Source organism: Hordeum vulgare, chromosome 1H, assembly GCF_904849725.1.
Source record: "Hordeum vulgare subsp. vulgare chromosome 1H, MorexV3_pseudomolecules_assembly, whole genome shotgun sequence".
NCBI classification, from domain to species: Eukaryota; Viridiplantae; Streptophyta; class Magnoliopsida; order Poales; family Poaceae; genus Hordeum; species Hordeum vulgare.
Genome location: NC_058518.1, coordinates 260,395,340 through 260,402,430, shown reverse-complemented (window position 1 = coordinate 260,402,430; position 7,091 = coordinate 260,395,340).

Genomic DNA, 7,091 nt, shown 5'->3' with positions numbered 1-7,091 from the left:
AAGTATCAGTAGCAAGGTAGTATGATAGCAGCAGTAGCAACAGTAACCAGTAGCAGCAAAGTGACAACAGTAGCAGCAAAGTAACAACAGTAGCAGCAGAGTAATAGTAGCAGCAGTGACAGAAGTAGCAGCAAAGTAACGTAGCAAGGACCAGTAGGAAAAAACTCGTAGGCATTGGATCGGTGATGGATGATTATGACGGATTCTATTCATCATGCAATAGTTATAACACGGAGAGATGTGTAACTAGCTCCAGTTCGTCAATCTAATGTAGGCATGTATTATGTTGTAGTCATACGTGCTTAGGGAAAAGAACTTGCATGACATCTATTGTCCATCCCTCCCGTGGCAGTGGGGTCCTAATGGAAAATACGGGATATTAAGGTTCTCCTTTTAATAAAGAACCGGACCAATGCATTAACACTTGGTGAATACATGAACTCCTCATATTATGGTCATCTCCGGGAGTGGTTCCGACTATTGTCACTCCGGGGTTGCCGGGTCGTAACACATAGTAGGTGACTACAACTTGCAAGATAGGATCAAGAACACACATATATTGGCGACAACATAATAGGTTCAAATCTGAAATCATGGCACTCGGGCCCTAGTGACAAGCATTAAGCATGGCAAATTAGTAGCAACATCAATCTCATAACATAGTGGATACTAGGGATCAATCGCCGTCAAAACTAACTCGATTACATGATAGATCTCATCCAACCCATCACCGTCCAGCAAGCCTGCGATGAGATTACTCACGAACAGTGAAGAGCATCATGGAATTGGCGATGAAGGAAGGTTGGTGATGATGATGGCGACGATATCCCCTCTCCGGAGCCCATAACGGACTCCAGATCTGCCCTCCAGATGAAGAACACGAGGTGGCGGCACCTCCGTATCATAAAACGCGATGAACTCTTCTCCTTGATTTTTTTTCCGGACGAAAGGGACTAAATAGATCAGAGATTGGAGGCGGTGGAGTTTTGTGGGCCCCACAAGCCTGTCAGGCGCGGCCAGGGGGGCCCGCGCCTGGTGGGCTTGTGGGCTCCACGCTCCACTTCCTCCGTTGATTCTTGCGCCAGTATTTTTTATATATTCCACAAAAATTCTCCATAAATTTTCAGGTCATTCCGAGAACTTTTATTTCTACGCAAAAACAACACCATGGCAATTCTGCTGAAAACAGCGTTAGTCCGGGTTAGATCCATTCAAATCATGCAAATTAGAGTCCAAAACAAGGGAAAAAGAGTTTGGAAAAGTATATACTACGGAGGCGTATCAACTCCCCCAAGCTTAAAGCCTTGCTTGTCCTCAAGCAATTCAGTTGACAAACTGAAAGAGACAAAAGAAAAACTTTTACGAACTCTGTTTGATCTTGTTGTTGCAACTATGTCTAACTCATAACCAGAATTTCAGCAAGATCACAAGCTAACCACATAAGAAAATGACATCTAGGTCTCACGGTAAACTCATATCAATGGCATAATCAACTAGCGAGCAAATAATAATAAGTCTCAAACGTCAACACTTCAATCAAAACAATCATGAAGCAGTACGAATAGATGGTATCTCGCTAGCTCTTTCTGAGACCGCAAAACATAAATGCAGAGCACCTTCAAGGACCAAGGGCTGACTAAACATTGTAATTCAAGGCAAAGAAGATCCAGTCACAGTCATACTCAATCACAGTTAAAAGCAAAGCATAAAAATGATAGAGGTGCTCTCTAATTGGTGCTTTTATAAGAGGAGGATGACTCAATAGGAACATAAATAGGCATGCCCTTCGCAGAGGGATGCATTGATTTGCAGAGGTGCCAGAGCTCAAGCTTTGAAAACAGAGATAATAATTTTGGGTGGCATGCTTTCATTGTCAACGCAATGACTAAGAGTTCTCACCATCTTCCATGCTACACATGCTATAGGCGGTTCCCAAACAGAAAAGTAAAGTTTTGACTCCCCCACCACCAATCAATCACACTCCACGACTAGCCGAATACTCGGGTGCCGTCCATACCAACATCAATCCAGGGGGAGTTTTGTTTGCAATTATCTTTTCGATTTGAGCATGGAACTGGGCATTCCAATTACCGGCCCCTTTCTCATGAATGATAGTGAATAAACACATATCAAGGATAACACGCCTAGCATGGAAGATACTGATAGCCCCTGTCACCACATGAGCGGTTCGGGCATGCAAAACAGATTATTTCTTGAAGGTTTAGAGAGTGGCACATGCAAATTTACTTGGAACGGTAGGTAGATACCGTATATAGGTAGGTATGGTGGACTCATATGGAACAATTTTGGGTTTATGGAAGTGGATGCACAAGCAGTATTCCCGCTTAGTACAAGTGAAGGCTAGCAAAAGACTGGGAAGCGACCAACTAGAGAGCGACAACAGTCATCAAAATGCATTGAGATTAACTAACATTGAGTGCAAGCATAAGTAGGACTTAAATCACCATGAACATGAATATCATAGAGGCTATGTTGATTTTGTTTCAACTACATGCATGAACATGCGCCAAGTCAAGCCACTTGAATCATTCAAAGGAGGATACCATCCTATCATACTACATCATAGTCATCTCAAGATTCATGTTGGCATCCAAGGCAAACCATTATAAGCTCCTAGATAATTAAGCGTGGCATCAGAAACTATGATCTCTAAGTTGTCATTGCAAACATGTTTCTCTCACAACAAAGCTGAATCAGGAACGATGAGCTAGTCATATTTACAAAAACAAAATAGATCGAGTTCATACCAGCTTTTCCAGGCTCAGTCACTTCATCATATATCGTCATTATTTCCTTTCACTTGCACGACCGAATGATGTGAACAATAATAAGCGTGCTCGTGCATTGGACTAAGCTGGAATCTGCAAGCAAACACAAAGGAGAAGACAAAGTAGTATGGCTCTTTAACAGATAAACAGATATGCATGCGAGAGCCACTAAACATTGTAACCATGGTCTTCTACCTTGACCCAAAGAAAAAGAAAACTATTTACACGGGAAAGCTCCCAACAAGCAAAAGAAGAAAATAATATTTTTTTGGGGTTTTCTCAAACTAGACAGACACACGAAAAGAAAACGAGAAAAAGAAATAAACTAGCATGGATGATACAGTGGCAAAGTGTGAACACCGACAAACAAAGTGAAAGCATAAGCAAGAATTTAAGGTCGGTGAGAAACACGTACTCCCCCAAGCTTAGGCTTTTGGCCTAAGTTGGTCTACTCCCAAGGAGGGAAATAACCAGCTCCGGGGTACTTCGGAGTGGACTGAGGATGCCACTGCTGTGTGAGCTCCTCTGGCTCCCACTGATAAACTGGCGTCCAGTACTCGACTGGTGGCTCGGGCACGGGCACCTGTGGTTAGGCTATGCCCCAATATGCTTAGATGTCCGAGGTCATAATAATGTACCTGCCTGTATGAAGATTGAATAAACAAGGAGCATGCAAAGTAATAGTCTCACGAGTACCCTGACTAAATACCAGGTTATAAATCATCCTTCTATTTATATCTCTATCAAGAAAGTCATGGCGAACCATGCTATCATAATCTAGATATCTCTCGGGAAGAAGAATCTCTTCTTCCTCGTCCAGTCTAATAGGTATCTCAAAATGTCTAGCAAGACGACTAGCATAGATACCTCCATAGACAACGCCTTTAGAACGGTTCGTGTTCAACCGTTGAGCTACTATAGCGCCCAAGCTATAAGTTTTATCATTATAAAGGGCTTCGCGCAAGACCGCAAGATCTGGGGAGCTAAGGGACCCAGCTTTCCCACGGCCAATCAAACATTTCCCCACAAATAGTGAGAAGTACCGAAGCACGGGAAAATGTATGCTAGCAGCTCTAGCGCAAGACACTCCTCTCTCCTCTCCTACAGCAATAGTATCGATGAAAGCTTCCAAGTCCCGTGGACGAGGTTCATGAATATCCCCAACAAAAGGCAATTTGCAAACATTGCAAAAATCCTGGAGTGACATGCGCTGGGGGATATCATATAATTTGAACTCAACCATAGGAGGATTCTTCCTAGGGTAGAAGTTAAAGCTTTGTACGAAGATATTAGTGAGGAGGAGGTATTGCGGACACTTATCTTCAACGAAGGCGGTAAGGCCTGCGTTCTCCACCAAGTAATAAAAGTCCTCATAAAGTCCGGCAGCGCGTAAGAACACATCGCTTGTCCATTCGCACGCTCAAACTTCTGCAACTCGAGGGACCGGATACTTGGGCTTCTTCTCACTTCCATCATCCTTGGGGTCACGGCTTGAAGAGCCTCTTAAGAACCTCCTCATCCTTTCCCTTTTATATCTCTGAATATTTCTGAAATTTTAATGACTCTAAGTAAAAGTGAACAAGGCTCAACTAATATTCGTAGCAACTACTCCAACAAGTGCCTAGAGGCCATATTACGCATCCACACTACTTGGGACCAGCTAAAATTGGCGTGCAAAGCTCAAGAACATGGTCACCAAGGCAGCAAAAATACGCGAAGTATAAGGCACTAGAGCAAAAACTAATTTGACCAATGGAGGAGTCACTTACCAAGGAGTAATTTCCCCAAAACAGTTTGGTGAATGGAGCTTTGCACAAGGAGATCGAAAATCCCAGCAAGAAGAGCAAGAACACGGGTTTGAGCTGCGAAACGATTTTTTCTGGAGGTAGGAGGAGCAGATGGGAGCTAGAATGAGTGGAGGGGGTGCACATGGGCCCCACAAGCCTGGTAGGCGCGGCCAGGCGGGTGCCCGCGCCTCTAGGGCTTGTGGCCCACTGGTGTAGCCCCCAGACTAGCTCTTCGTCTTAGTATTTTTCAAAAAAATCCAAAAAAATCATACTTGATTTTCAGGATGTTCGGAGAACTTTTATTTTAGGGGTACTTTTACGGGACGCTAAAACAGAAAACAGGAAAAACTAAACTAAACCTATCATTTCTCTTCTAAGCAACCGAAGGTGAAAGCTAGGAACAGAGGTTTGTGACTCCTCGATTCATCCATCTCATGGTCATCGAAAGAAATCCGTCAATGAGGTTGATCAAGTCTCCTTGACAAACTTTTTCGAAACGCAAAAGAGAACGGAGAATTTTCGAATAGTCACTAGGTCACCTCAATGGGATATGCATATCCCCGACAACCAAATAATACTTCATCTTAACAGGACGTATAGGGCATTCAAAGCTCCCAATAAGAATCATTGAAGTTTTTTCGATAGCATTGATGCAATGTACTCGATATTGTTTCTTCGGAAAGTGCACCGTATGCTCATTACCGTTGACATGGAAAGTGACATTGCCTTTGTTGCAATCAATAACAGCTCCTGCAGTGTTTAAAAACGGACTTCCGAGGATGGCTGCCATAGCATCATCCTCGGGAATATCCAGGATAACAAAGTTTGTTAAGATAGTAACGTTTGCAACCACAACAGGCACATCCTCGCAAATGCCGATAGGAAAAGCAGTTGATTTGTCGGCCACTTGCAGAGAGATTTCAGTGGGTGTCAACTTATCCAATTCAAGTCTACGATAAAGAGAGAGAGAGGCATAACACTAACACCTGCTCCAAGGTCGCATAAAGCAGTTCTAGCATACTTGCCTTTAATGGAGCAAGGTATAGTGGGCACTCCGGGATCACCTAGTTTCTTAGGAGTTCCACCCTTGAAGGTATAATTAGCGAGCATGGTGGAAATCTCAACCTCAGGTATCCTCCTCTTATTAGTAACAATATCCTTCATGTACTTAGCATACGGAGACATTTTGAGCATATATGTCAAACGCATTTGCAGAAAGACAGGTCTAATCATTTCAACAAATCGCTCAAAATCCTCATCATCCTTTTTCTTGGATGGTTTGGGAGGAAAGGGCATGGGTTCTGAACCCATGGTTCCCTTTCTTTACCATGCTTCCTAGCAGTGAAGTCATTCTTATCGTATCACCTAACCTTAGGCTGTGGGTTATCAAGATCAACAGGTTCAATCTCCACGTCCTTATCATTGCTAGCTTGAGCATCAACATGAACATCACTATTGATATTATCATTAGGCTCATGTTCATCACCAGATTGTGTTTCAGCATCAGAAACAGAGGTATCGTTTGGACTCTCAGGGGTAACAGCATCTGGGTTGCTAGCGTGCAAGTTCCTATCATCTTTCTTCTTCTTTCTAGGATGACTAGGTGCATCAGTGCTGACTCCTTGAGAATCTTGTTCAATTCTCTTTGGATGACCCTCAGGATACAAAGGTTCCTGAGTCATTCTACCGCCTCTAGTAACGACTCTGCCAGAATTGTCATTCAACTCATTGAGCAAGTCATTTTGAGCCTTGAGTACTTGTTCTACCTGAGTAGTAACCATAGAGGCATGTTTACTCAGGAGCTTAAGATCATTGACATTTCTGTCCACATAAGCACTTAAATGACTAAACATACGAGCATTCTGTTCCAATTGTCACCTAACATAATCATTGAAACTCTGTTGTTTGGCAACAAAGTTATAAAATTCATCCAGGCATAAGCTAGCAGGTTTATCAAAAGGAATATCACTCTCATCAAACCTACGCAAAGAATTTACTTCTACTACCTGTATCAGGTTATCAAGACCATGGATCTCTTCGATAGGTGGTCGGTTTTTGACATCTTCAAATTTAATGCCTTTCTCTCTCATAGATTTCTTAGCTTCTTGCATATCTTCAGGACTGAGGAATAGAATACCTCTTTTCTTTGGAGTTGGCTTAGGAGGTGGTTCGGGAATGGTCCAAGCATTCTCATTGCACAAGATGTTATTCAACAGGATCTCAGCTTGTTCTACGGTTCGTTCCCTAAAAACACAACCAGCACACCTATCTAGGTGGTCTCTAGAAGCATCGGTAAGTCCATTATAGAATATATCAAGTATTTCATTCTTCTCAAGAGGGTGATCACGGAAAGCATTCAGTAGCTGGACGAGCCTCCCCAAGCTTGTGGGAGACTCTCTTCTTCAGCTTGAGCAAAGTTGTATATTTCCTGCAAGGCAGCTTGCTTCTTATGGGCAAGGAAATATTTTTCAAAGAAGTAGTAGACCATATCCTGGGGGCTACGCACACAATCAGG